The sequence below is a fragment of the Pinus tabuliformis genome, chromosome 9 (assembly GCF_031772625.1).
Source record: "Pinus tabuliformis cultivar Carrire ecotype Pingquan chromosome 9, CPIR1, whole genome shotgun sequence".
NCBI lineage: Eukaryota > Viridiplantae > Streptophyta > Pinopsida > Pinales > Pinaceae > Pinus > Pinus tabuliformis.
Genome location: NC_142307.1, coordinates 1,557,299,060 through 1,557,313,742, shown reverse-complemented (window position 1 = coordinate 1,557,313,742; position 14,683 = coordinate 1,557,299,060).

The following is a 14,683-nucleotide window of genomic DNA, read 5'->3' as shown; positions in this document are numbered from 1 at the left end:
GAAAGAGACCCTTTTTATAGCTCTACATTTTGGCGTCGTTGCCGGGGAAAGAGTGTAGCCATTTGTTCTTTTTTTCAGAGTAGTGTACGAACCTGCTAGGGAAGAATTGGATTTTAAAAACGGAAGGTAAGAACCTACGTGTGGAGCATGTAAAAGCCCTGCTCCTCTGTCCGCTTTCCTATAGATTTGCTGTTGTTTTGTTTGAATAGAATTTATTAGTTAATTTGAGTGCATGACTAAGCAGAAAAAACCAAAAAAAAATACCAAACCTCTACCCAAGCCAGAAAAAACTAATGGGCCAGTGACCCTTGGCCGACCAACCTTCATAGACGAAATCTACAAGAGATCAGAATCTCAGCCCTCAGTAGGACCCAAGAAAGTCATTTCTAAACAGCCTACTAGTTCCCTTCAGGCCATAGGATCACCATCTGTAGCCTTTGTTGAGGTGCATAGTCAAACTGAAGAGCAGGACTTTCAAGAAATTGAAAATTCTACTCCAGAATTATTGCAGGAAGGGAATCTCAACAATCTTTGTGAAGGAGAAGGAGAGACAGGGGAAATTGAGGAACCAAGGTCTCCTATTGGAACAACTTAGCCATTTAACAGCCCAGACAAGGGAAGTGCTGCAAAAATCATTGTTGAAGAAACTCAATCTCCTCAGACATCAGGCATTCTCATCATCCCAGATAGAGGAAGTGCTATTAAAACTATTCCTGTCAAAGCCATTCCCTCTCAACCTAGGAATACCCTCCTAGATATCCTAGAAGGTTATTGGCATATATTCGACCCAATGGCTCAAAACCAGCCAAACACCCAAACCTCTACATCACAATACCCCATAGTGGATTCTGCAGCAAATGTGCCTATGAAAGCAATCCCTCTTCAACATATTCCTACATTCCACGGTCTTACATTAGAAGATCCAGATGCATTTTTATTTGAATTTGATGTATTGTGCAGGGGATATGATTACACCACCGACCCCCAGAAACTGAAACTATTTCCCTCTACATTAAAAGGGGCTGCTTTAAGATGGTTTATGGGATTAGGTGGCGGGGTTATAAATAAATGGGATCAAATGAAAGAATCCTTTCTAAAAAAATATCAGGATTATTGCAGGTCTAGAGAACTGAAGGATGAAATATTCCAGATGACAGCTAGACCGAATGAAACATTAGAGGAGTATGTGGAATGTTTCCAGTATAATCTACAAAGATCTCCTTATGCATCACTACTTTTACCTGATAATGTGTTAAAAACAACATTAATAAGGGGCATGAAGGAACAATGGATTGAAACCTTAAATATTATGGGAAAATGGGATATTTATCAAGAAAATTTTGTTGACATTATTGATTTATGTATCAGGAGTTCGAGAGGCAGCACAAGAGTAAAACTGGCAGAACATGATCGGTTTGTAAGAGATAATAAAATTTCGATAGAAGGAGTAACGCGTGTAGAAATTGGAAATTTATTGGAAAATTTTAAAACTGATATACTAGGGACACTAACTACACAACTTGATATTATGCAGGCCAAACAGAAGCAAATGGAGGCAGAACAGAATTTGGCGATCTTCTGTCCTCGATGCAGGAAAAAGCATAGCCACAAGGAGTGTCCACTGGATACAGTCCAAACATGCGCCATCTGTACAAAAGATCACCTTACGGAGAGCTGTCCCTCACTTCCTGGATTGAAAGCGGTATATAAGGAAGCGGAAGAAGAGCCAGAATCAGTGTATTTGCTCAACCAGCACCGTCAGTGGCAGCCGAGACAATCTGGTATGTTTCCAGACCCAACTTCTTCTTTTCAGCCTCCGCAGTATAATGCTCAACAATATAATATGTGGCAAAGTCAATCCCAATCCCCGTTTCCAAACTGGTCACCACAGTCGTTTCCTTCTTCAAACCCGTGGCTGAATCAGGCAAGCCAATCTGGTTGGCCGAATCTTCCTTATACCCCACCATATTGGCAAGGTAACTCATATCCACTACAATGGACTCCCCCTACCTCACAAAGTTCAGCCTGGCAGACAAACTGGTAGAGATCGATGCATCAGCCAGTAGGAACCATTCCGCTCCTTCAACCTACACTGCCGGCCTTACAACAAAATCCCCAGTCTAATCTGAGACCGCAACTCCCAGCCTAACCCAACCCGAATCCAAATAACAGACCGGTTCAATTTGTCCAAATCATAGAAACACCTGAGATAGGAGCCGATCTAAGGGAGTGTAATGATCTTCAGTTAAGATCTAGGCGTATTATTGAAACCGAGGGAGATAAGACAGTTCAGGTTGAAGATCAGTTACCCAGAGAACATCTGTCACAACAAGAGAATGTGAATAAACAACAAACTCATAATCAAGCAACCACATCCTCTCCTCCGTTCCCAGAATGATTAGTCATACCACGACCTATACAATATCCTGATTTTGACATTCTGGGAGAATTACAAAATCTGTACATAAAAATTCCATTCCTCCAAGCCATTCAAGACATCCCGATATACGTAAAAACTATCAAAGAATTGTGCATAAAGAAACCAAGGAGGAATATAACAAATAATCTAAGAGTCCAAGTAGTCGGCACTTTATCTGACTTGCTATCAGGGAAAGAAACACCCATTAAATATGAAGACCAAGGAAATCCAATTGTAACTGTCCAAATTTATGGTCAGACCCTGTCCAATGCCTTAGTTGATCTAGGAGCTGCAATTAATATCTTAATGATCACTACTTGCCAAAATCTAGGCATTACATCTGTAGAACCCACCTCTACCTTTCTAGAATTGGCTGACTGATCTGTGGTTAGGCCGGAGGGTACACTACATGATGTCATGGTCTCTGTTGACTCCTGGGAATATCCAACCGACTTTCTGATAATAAATCCCAAAACCCGACTTGATGGACATCCATTGATTTTAGGTAGACCTTGGCTTGCCACTGCCGATGCTTATATCGGCTGCCGGCAAGGAAATATGACCATAACCAGAGGACCAAATATCAAGAACTTAGTTCTATATCCTCCAGTGCAGCCAAGTGTCACAATAATCAAAACTAATAAGCACCCTGTATCATACCTTACTGATAACATTAGATCTCCATTAACTATACAAGAGGCACTTGATTTCAAAGACCAAACAGAAGACAATGCCATTAATAATTTCATTAGTCAAACTGAATCCAGATCCTGCACACAGTGTCACATGATAGAAGCAACATTTGATAATGAATTAGAAGAAGATCCTCTGAAAGATACACATGATCAAACAATACCTGTTACTTCTGTTGCAAATAGTAAAATTGTGGAAATTGAACCGGGAAAAACCTTAAATATTAATGCCAACCTCACACCTGAACAAGAAATGAAGCTCATCCATCTGTTAAGGAAATATAAAGAAGCATTTGCATGGGACTACCCTGATATGAAAGGAATTGACCCCCAATTATGTACACACCACATTTATATAGAAAAAGATGCGAGACCTATTCGTCAACCTAAAAGGAGACTTAATCCTCATCTAAAAGATGTGGTAAAAGCTGAACTTCAAAAACTTTTATATGTCAATTTTATCTATCCTATCTTTGATAGTAAATGGGTCTCTCCGCTTGTGGTGGTACCAAAAAAGAATGGGAAATGGAGAATCTGTGTGGACTACAGGGAACTAAATAAAGCAACACAAAAAGACCACTTCTCTCTCCCATTCATCGACCAAGTGTTAGACACTTTAGCAGGAAAGAAATTCTTTTCCTTTCTGGATGGCTTTAGTGGATACAATCAGATTCAGATTGCCCCTGAAGACCAAGACAAAACTACTTTTACTTGTCCTTGGGGAACATTTTCCTACCGAGTTCTACCTTTTGGCTTATGCAATGCTCCTGCCACATTCCAAAGGGATATCCTTAGCATTTTTGCAGATTTAATAAATGACAGACTTGAAGTATACATGGATGACTTTACACCATATGGAGATGATTTTGATCCAGCATTGGATACCCTAGAAAAAGTCCTACAACGCTGCATTGCTACCAGGCTTTGTTTAAGCCACGAAAAATGTTATATGATGATGACTAAAGGACTTATCCTAGGACACTATATTTCAGCAGCTGGCATTCAGGTAGACCCAACCAAAATCCAAATACTTTTGCTTATTCCCACTCCTACCACTCAAATAGAGGTACACAGTTTTCTTGGATTTTTTGGTTATTATAGGAGATTTATAGAACATTATTCGCACATTGCTGCACCTCTATATGCACTAACTGGTAACGTTGATTTTCTTTGGACAAAAAAATGTGAACGTGCTTTCAAGGATCTGAAGAAGCTCGTATCCACAGCCCCAGTCCTTCGAGGACCAAATTGGGATTTGCCATTCCAGATATCATCTGATGCCTCAGATACAACCATTGGAGTGGTCCTTGGGCAGGAAGAGGATAAAAAACCATATGCAATTTATTATATTAGCAAAAATTTATCCCCTATTGAATTAAACTACACTGTTACTGAAAAAGAGTTTCTAGCCGTAGTACATGCTATCAATAAGTTTAGACATTACATTACTGGATATCCTGTTATCTTGTACACAGATCATTCTGCCATAAAATATTTAGCAAACAAGCCTATCAAAAATGGCAGAATAACTAGATGGCTGATTTTATTGCAGGAATTTGATATTACAATCAAGGATCGACCGGGCAAAGAAAATCCTGTAGCCGATTTTCTCTCAAGAATGCCAAATCCAATCGATGCAGTAGCAGTTGAAGACCAATTTCCAGATGAGCATCTGTTTGCTGTGGCTGTTCAAACACCCTGGTATGCTGATGTTGCCAATTACCTAGCAGTAGGTAAATTACCAAAGCATCTAACCCCTAATGAGCGGAAATAGATTGTTCAGCGGAGTGCTCGATTTTCTTGGATTGGGGGCTATTTGTTTCACACAGGGGCAGACATGCACATTAGGAGATGCGTTCGAGAAGATGAAATCTTTGACATTTTAAAAGCCTGCCATGACGGGCCATGTGGTGGACATTTCGCCGATCGCAGAACTGGACATAAAGTGCTGCAGACAGGGTATTATTGGCCCACGATTTTCAAAGATGCAAAGAAATTTGTCCAAACATGTGACAGTTGCCAGCGAGCAAGACGCCCTGGTCAATCTGATGAGATGCCTCTGAAACCACAGCTAGTCATCGAACCATTCGAGCAATGGGCTCTTGATTTCGTTGGACCAATTAACCCATCATCAAACTAGAAAACATATATTTTGGTGGCAACAGAATATGTCACCAAGTGGGTTGAAGCAGAGGCATTGCCTAGAGCTACAGAGGACTCTGTCATACAGTTCCTGTTCCATCTATTTGTACGTTATGGCCTTCCAAGAGAAATAATTACAGACGGTGGACCACAGTTTGCTGGGAACAGAATAGCTGCAACACTCAACAACTATCATGTCCAGCATAAAATCACTACTCCATACCACCCGCAGGCAAATGGATAGGTAGAAAGTAGCAATAAAATAATAGAAGCAATCCTAACGAAAACCATTGCGTCACACAGACGTGATTGGGCTGCCAGACTACCTGAAGCACTCTAGGCTTACAGAACAACATGGAGAAGCACCACTGGTTACTCACCTTATCAACTAGTGTTTGGAAAACAACCCATTTTCCCCATAGAATTTGAAATCAAAACATTACGAACAACACAGGAAGTTGGCTTAGATCTAACCGAGGCACAGATTAATCGATTATAGCAGGTCAATGAGCTGGATGAAATTAGGCTCTCTGCACTTCAAAACACTGCCCTGATCCAACAATAGCGGGCTAAATGGCATGATGCTCTCATTAAAAATAAAGTCTTCCACGAAGGAGACTAGGCTCTTTTGTACGATTCCGGGTTTCAGGACTTCCCCGGGAAACTCCTGACTCGTTGGTTGGGACCATACGAAATCCAGAAGGTACATGACAATGGGACCCTTACTCTAGTCACTATTGACGGTTCTGGATAAGCCTTCAAGGCAAATGGCCACCGAGTTCGTCTCTATTGCAAACCACTCACTCGGGAGTCCTTCTGCTAGCAACTACGCCGAGACTCTGATATGGAGATTTTGGGGGAGGAAGAGAAGTCTTCCTCACCTGTAATTCATTAAGGAATTCATTTCTTTTACAGTTTGTACATAAGTTCTTTTCTTGAATCATTTTTGTACATATTTTTTGAATCAACGTTTTGCTGTTATTATTTTTGCTGTTCCTTTTTTTCAAAAGAACAACATTTTCTTTTGGCTGTTCCCTTTTCAAAAGAGAAACAACCTTTGGATCAGCCGTCATCTTGTTGTAATTTGGTTCTTTTTCTTTATTTTTGTGTTCTGCTGTTCCTTTTCTAAAGGAATAGCATTTTTGATTTCTGCCGTTCCTTTTCCAAAGGAATGGCATTTGTGTGTTTTTGCTGTTCCTTTTCCAAAGGAATGACATTAGCCCGTTTTGCTGTTCCTTTTCAAAATGAACATCATTTTCGATTTCTGCTGTTCCTTTTTCAAAGGAACGACATATCTGCGTGTTTTGCTGTTCCTTTTCCAAAGGAACAACATTTTTGATTTCTGCTGTTCCTTTTCCAAAGGAATGGCATTTTTGCGTCTTTTGCTGTTCCTTTTCCAAAAGAACAACATTTTTGGTTGCTGCTGTTCCTTTTTCAAAAGGAACGACATTTCTGTGTGTTTTCTATTCCTTTTCCAAAGGAACAACATTTTTGATTTCTGCTGTTCCTTTTTCAAAGGAACGGCATTGGTATGTTCTGCTGTTCCTTTTCCAAAGGAACGACATCTGTGTGTTCTGCTGTTCCTTTTTCCAAAGGAACAACTTTTTCCATCTTTGCTGTTCCTTTTTCAAAGGAACGACATTTGCATTTTCTGCTATTTGTGGTCTTTTGTTGTTCCTTTTTCCAAAAGGAACACCACTTGCATGCTGTTACTCTCCTTACAGCTCGTTCCTTTTGCTGTTCTCAATTGAGGATGCCTATTGCTCCTGTTCTTTCAAGTCTTTTAGAATACAGCTATGCACTTATGCAACGGATACAAAATCACAACATACTGAAATCAGCCAATCATAAATTGCTATCTTTATAAGGCTCTGCATTGGTAAGAGGATAGAAGGAAAGACACACTTATTTATCATCTTTTGCTGTCATTGTTCTACTAATTTTGCTCTGATTGGTTATCTTTATCATGATGATCCCTTTTAATCCTATTTGATTATTATTTAGGAATAAGAGCAAAGGGTTTATATCTTCCTATTGAGATGTTAAGACTTCTTCCACCATTCCTACTCTTAAGGAGTGTTGAACCACCCTTTGTGTATAAATAAGGGAAAGTACTTTATGAAAAAGAAAAGAAAAAAGAGTAAACATGACTTATAAGTTGTCAAATGCAGGATAGGGGGTCTCATCAAGAGCCAGCCTATCATGATCATGAGGACGAAAGCGAAGTGGCATTCCCACTATGGCCACCACACCAGGGATATGGTCCAAAAGGTATATCAAATAAACAACCCTTGGAACAGGAGGTCTCATCACGAGCCGGCCTGCTCACTTTTCGCTCCTTCCTCGTGAATGGCATTATGGTTAACTGGTCACCAAGCTAGCATAATGGCCTACATTTTGACATCACACAACATTTCCTAAGTATACACAAAGGATCATGGTTCCATGGGTGAAATAAACAACTCTGCCAAGGTTATGGACACCTGTCGGCAGTAGAGCACTGTTAATGGTATTGAAGTCACATTATTTACACCAATAGGTAAGTTATAAGCACCCTTCTGTTTCTTATACCTTAGTAATTAATCATATATCATTTCCCGAATTACATAACGCCTGAAAATTTATTATCACCAATCATGGCAGAGTAGTTGACAATGACCGCATGAGACTCGAGATGTACGGTAGATGTCCTATCCTCCCAGTCTCACATCATATCATCGCAGCCTCTTACGTAATAAGTGATCCAACTCTATCCCTCGATTTCGGTAATTCGCTGTTTTTGTAAACATGGCATATTGCCATATGCTGTTCCTTTATGACTCTGCTTCAGAGGGGGCGCTGCTCCTTTATTTGACGGCTAGGACAGCCTATCACATTGCGGGGGGGAGGTTAACCTCATCATTCCATGGAATACGTGTCAGCTCACTATTCGGGAAGTAGTGTACTAGGGTATGGCACGGCTCAACGGCATACTGTTTTTATTTTTCTGCATGAATTGCTGTTCATAAGCCATTTCTATTGTATACTCTTCTTTTGAACAAGTTTTGCGTCTGTTAGCCTCTCTGTGTTTCAAACAGCACGAATAGCTGCTGTTCCATTGAGAGTTTACAGTGAAACCATGGGAGGTAGATCGATTTGGAGAGAACCGCAGGTGTTAACAGTCTCTGCTGCTGCCCGGGAAAGCCTGGCAAGAGCAGGGTGGCTGACTTATCTCAACCGCTTGCAGGAGTCTAACGAGACAGTGGCAATTGAATTCTTGCAGAACTTGCAAGAGGATTACTACACAGTGAGGGGGAGACACATAGCAGTCACCGATGACATAATCGTAGAAGTCTCGGGACTACTAGCCACCGGACCTATATGGACGTTAAAAAAGGAGAGATTGCAGAAGATTATAGAAATCTTTCGGGGCGAAGGCCAGAGCCTGGCAATCAGAGGAAAGGGAGTTCTGCCAACAACACTAGGAGAGCCGTGGGCAGAATTGGCAAGGACCATTCAAAGCTACATCACCTGTGAAGGCAGAAAAGACGTGGTAAGACCACGACATCTCAAACTCTTAGCTGTACTAAAGAAAAAATGCTCTGTAAATTTACCTGCATTTTTGAATTCATTACTTCATGACGTTGCACGGAGCATAAAAAAGGCACAGCATGTAGAGTCAATTGTTAGTCATCATGGGTTGATTCGGTTAATTGTCAGCCATAACCTCACCCAGCAGCAGAGCAGCTAGGAAGAGCTAATTGCCATGATAAATGGGGGATTGACTGCACCATCCCCAAAACATAAACATGCCACCAGTACACCCAGGCATCCAGAAAAACGCAGGGAATTAGCAAAAAGGAAACATGCCACCGGTACACCCGAACGGCCAGAAAAACGTAGGAAATCGGTTTGGCTAGCACGGCTACGAGGGAGGCTGGAGAAGCCCCAGGAAAACACCAGCCAGCTGGTAGAAATTGAAGATGAGCAACCCTCATGGCTAGAAGGGGAGGCCGAGTGATCTGAAGAAGAAGAAAAAGAAGAAGAAGAAGAAGAGGCTGAGCAATCTGAAGAAGAAGAAGGAATTGAAGAGGGAGCCGAGCAATCTGAAGACGAAGCCGAGCAATCCGAGTAGGAGGAGGAAATGGAACAACAGGAAGGTAGCTCATTGCAGGACCCAGTGGGAGAAGATGAATTGGCCGAAGTCTTGGCCAATATGGGCGAATATGGCCAACCTTCCAGTCCATCAGACCTCCATGCCGAAAAGAAACCCCAGGTGGAAAATGCACCTGAAGAATCACATCCAAAGGAGGCAGAAGAAGAGAATCTGCCTGTTCATGATGAAAAAATGATAGGAGATACTGAACAGGAACAATCCGTTCCTAAGCAGAAGACACCAGAAGAAATTCCGGAGGAAGCAGGGGCAGAAAGAGAAGTCGCCCAAGAAATGACAGAACCAGTTAGGGTTCTTGCCCCAGAACAGCCAGAGCAAAACAGTGAAGAAACACCCCAGAAGGAAAATCCGGGAGTCAGTCATAGTCCAGGCTGCAGTAAATAGCCTGCTGTTCCTTCTAAGGAAATTTTGGAAATTAAAGAATTGCGAAAGGAATAGCAGAGATTATTGAATATAATAGTCCAGCTCCACCAGCAGATTAGGATCCTGAAAGCAAGGCAAAGGGTAAAAAGGACTTCAGGAAGGAAAAATGTGACCACTCCAGCAAAACCTCGCAAGGCAAAGGGGCGAAGGACCAAAATTCATCCTGCTGTTCAAAACCCTGTCGAGAACCAGGCTGCTGTTCCAAATGATGCTGAGAAACAGACTGCTGTTCCAATTGAAAATGAACAGCAATGGACTGATATTCACGTTAAGATAGAAATGGATGAGATGATGACCTGTGATAAGGAAATTCAGACGGAGGCACCACTTTCGGGAGTGATAAGGGTTATGAACTCAAATCAACGCAATAGGAAAGTTCAGGTAAAACTCCTGGCCTCCACCGCTGCATGGAGAAGAGATCCAAAAACAGTAACCCTACGAAAGGGGTTGAAGCAAGCTTAGCAAGAAGCATAAAAGCTTAGAGAGCAAACGGTCCCTCGTGAAAAGTATGAAGAGCTATAGCAGCAGCTTAGGAACGTCAATCAATCTGAAAGCCAGTCTTTTGAAGGGTGGCGAAGGGAACAAGAGAAAGTCGCAAAGGTAACTCGTAGGCTAGATATTGTTATCAAGCAGATGGATACCTTGTGTTCTTTATACAATGACGTCTTAGCATGTAGAGCCCCTGCCAAGAATTATGCCTTGTTTCTACTGGAACAATATTTGAAATTAAAAATAAAGGCTCTTAAAGCAGGTGCTCCCATACAAATTAACACTGTCAATGATTTTATAGACTGCTGTAAGCACTACGGGGTAAAAGTCCAGAGACTACTATGTGAGTTCTATTTACATAACCTTGTATTAGACCAGGAGACCGAGATGAACCCTGGCCCTTTTGTTGGAGACATCCAATTGCAGGCATTCATATCATTTGGGGTTAATCAAATTAAATGGCTTAAAGCCTATAATACTTTCCAGAGGCAAGAAAACAGCTTAGATTTGTGGGTAATGGCTGAGCCTAGGGACCCAGTACAGCTATGGAGAGCACATAGAAACCTCATGAAGACTCCGGGTGTAACTGAAGCATTAGGACCCATGCATGAGGCACTCATTCGACATGGATTAGAATACTTTCTTTCTATCAAAGACCTTGCCATTGATGCAGCTAAATTTCGGTATCAAATTTCTAATCCGAATATCCAGCTTAGGGAACCGTTTAAGTATGAGAATTTTAAATTAGCTGCCAATTTCTTGCACCTTTATGGCGAAATAGTTTTGAGGCAAGGGCCATCCTGGTTAGGATATAGGTTCTGGAGTCCAATTATTTGGCACCCTCCACCCGGATACCAAACCCTGTATGAGATGCCTGAGGATCAGACAGGCCATTTCTTTGACTACCTAGTTACTCATCATGGCTGTAGGCCTCCACATGAGATTCCATCTCCAGCCTATTCTCTCACTGCCTTGCATGTCAACTACAATGTTTTCATGAGGGCATGAAATAGGGTAAGCAGGGGGGTGTGTGGAGTACTAAAGAAGGTATGTTTTTGATGATTATTTTAGTATCTTTTCATTAGAACTTGCAAACCTTTTGCATCATGAACTCGGAAAATGATAAAGAATTATAATAAAACATGTGAGATTAATATGCAAGACTAAAACGCTGACAATTGTCATTTCCTTATGCAGGAAGGAGGGAAAACGAGAAGTTGCCGTTCCAAAGGAAAGGACAAGGATGGTTTAACCACTGTCCCTTTGACGGGAGACCGAATGCAAACAAGGCAAATCAAATCAAAGCGAATCAGCCCGGTAAAGGAGGTGGAGATATCAGCTCGGCGCAGGAGAGAAAAGAAATGACTGAGGACTAACGGTTCGGCGAATCCCTCAGGATCCTTGATCTTGAGGGATCGTTGTTTTATCTATTTTTGCACTTAGACATCTCCGTCGTCACCCTTATAAAAGGGGCAACACTGTTAGCTCGAGAGGGAGTTAGATACGATTATGTTTTTATGTAATTTCTTTTAAGATCAAAACTTTGATCATCGAGTCTCGCTAAGAACTGGTTTATTGTAATTCTGCTTTATGCATTAATACAAACTTGGTTATTACTTCATCTCTGAGTCTGGATTAACTTCAAGCAGTGTACCCCTGGAGGCTAAGGGCCCGGCCCTGGAGGACACTTGCTCCTGTATTATTACGTTTGGTTTATGCGTGGTTTGCTTATCGACGTTATTTGGTAATCTGATGTGTTTTATAAGTTTACATCACATGCTCTGTTATGTTTAATTCATTAAGGTTTCTACAGACAGAACTATTGTATTGACTCTGCATCATATTACTATTCTTTTAAGAGTTGATCTAATATTCCTAGTCTTGACAGAATACTGTTACTGTTCCATTACAGAGCTTTTGTGCTGTGCACCTATTCATTAACGTTACGGAATTCATCTTGGGAGTTATGTTCTTTACGATTGTTGGATTTATGAACAATGCTGTTCTATTTTGAAACGCAGTCGTATTCTTTCTAACTGAGATTGATACTTGGATCAGATTACTATTTAAGTGTGTTGTGTGCGTATATGGTTCTCAAGCGTTGTTCCATAATTTATCAGTAATCAGTGCTGTTCCATTGGTGTGTGCTGTTTGATTCGCCCTTAAGAGTGAAAGATTGCCGTTTGATTACGATTAATGCATTTGATCTGATAGATTAAGATTGTTACTGCTTGTGAGACTTAGTTGCTGTTCTATTTCTTAGCTGCTGTCCTATTTCAGAATTGCTGTTCCATTTTCGGATTTGCTGTTCCATTGCAGACTTGCTGTTCGATTTCTTAATTGCTGTTCTATTTCTCATCTGTCGTTCCATTTATTGGTGTTGGTGTGAAGAACGATCTAAGGCTGTAGTGAGCATTGGCATTTACTGTCCGGCTCCCAGATCCACGATCTGTTCTCTGATTTCCTTTTCCATCAGTTTCCAAAGGGATGGGTTATTGCTACCGAACCCTTGATTGATAAGTTACTTAGTCTTTTGAATGTGTGATTTAATCTTTTAAAGTAGTTATGCTGTAGACAAGCATCCATTTACTCTTGTATTTCTGAAACACTGTACTACTAGCATTACTCTGGCAAATGATAGCCTCAGACTGAGACACTCTTTGAAGTAACAAAACGCTCCCAGATTAACATATTAATGTGAGGTAATTAGAGGTGAAAGAGACCCTTTTTATAGCTCTACAGTGACTCCATTATCCGAAGAATCATTAGCCTAAAAATTCTTTTGGTGGTTCCACTATCTAAAGAATTTAGAACTTAACGTACGGATCTAGTTGCCTTATTAGTCAAGATGAAAGGGTTTGTGGCAGACCCTATTTCTATTGAATATTTAAAAAAATATTGGGACACATTTGATGATGATCAAGTGGACGAATCTTTCTCAAGTTATTTATTTATTTATTTAGATTCATGCAAATGTTCTTCTAAAATAAGATTTTTTTTTAGGAAACAATTGTTGAGAAACTTGAAAAAGAACTTAAGATCTTAAATATTCAAATAGAGTCCCAAGATTTTCAATATGAGAGCCAGTCTTTTGAAAATATTTTCCAACATAAAGAAGAAGAGGTAGTGTTGCCCTCAGTTGTCAAGAATGAGGAAAGTTTTGATTCTGATTATGGGTTTGACAATTCACAATTGAAACAATGGTTTTATATAGAGAGCACATATGAACAATGTAAACAAGATAATATAGTCACAAAATACCTTGAGGATCATCAAGCAAGATATGGCATATATGAATTTTATGATCCTATAGTTATCTATAAGGAAGGATTTTTCAGCTAAAATTTTCAACCATGTTTTCACTTTGAAAACCAAATTTATCATTTGTTGTCATTATATTGTCCATTTTTCATTTTGTTTAAACACAATAAAAAATTCAAATTGAGCATCCAATTACTTGATTGGTTACATTGGAAATTTGAGATCACTCGATTTAGTATCTGATTGGGTAGTGTAGCAGTAGGATTATTGTGCAAATAAGCTTGCTGGGAAAGCACTTGTTTCAATTTTGTTTTCATTTTTTCAGCATTGGATTTTTAGCAATTGTCTAAGTCAGTTTGTAGCATCTTTTAGTTTTCAAGTTGCAACGATTTTGTTTTCAGTAGGATTAGTCTCATTTTGTTGGTTTTCAGAGTTTGGGAATAGCCCAAAGGATAGGTACTTGGTCTATAGGTTATTTGTTGCCTCAAAGGGAGGACAACATCCCTGTAGGTTTTAACCCCGTACAAAAATTACCTGCATACGAATTATAAAACACAGAAAATAAATAATGCGAGAGAATAACACATAAAGCACATATACATAGAGATTTTCCCATGGATCCCACAACCGGGACTACCAGCTTGATTTTTCATTATATTCCTTTCAATGTTACAATACATATTTATACATGTCGAAGCATCCAATACCATGGACCGAAAACCATCGCGTCCAAAACCATGTGCGAAAATCATGCACAAAACCATAGGTAGGTCCGCCCAACCCAATATAGGGTCCAAAAACAAAATTTGGGGTTACCTGCACCCCTCAAACCCCTTGTGACCCCCCCGGCTACGCAATCGGCACAACGAAGGGAGGGCTCTGCCCACCTTCTAACCCACCGGTTAACTACGTGGGCTAGTCGTGGAAAGAATATAACACAAGCCAACATTCTCCCACTTGTTGTTTTCTTTCCATAGGGGGCCACAAGAGAGCTTAGTCATTTATCCAGCCCTGCAACACCCATTGTTTCTCTACACCAAGAGAACTTCTCAGAGCTCACAGATTTTGTCAATGCATCTGCAATGTTCTTCAAAGTGTCCACCT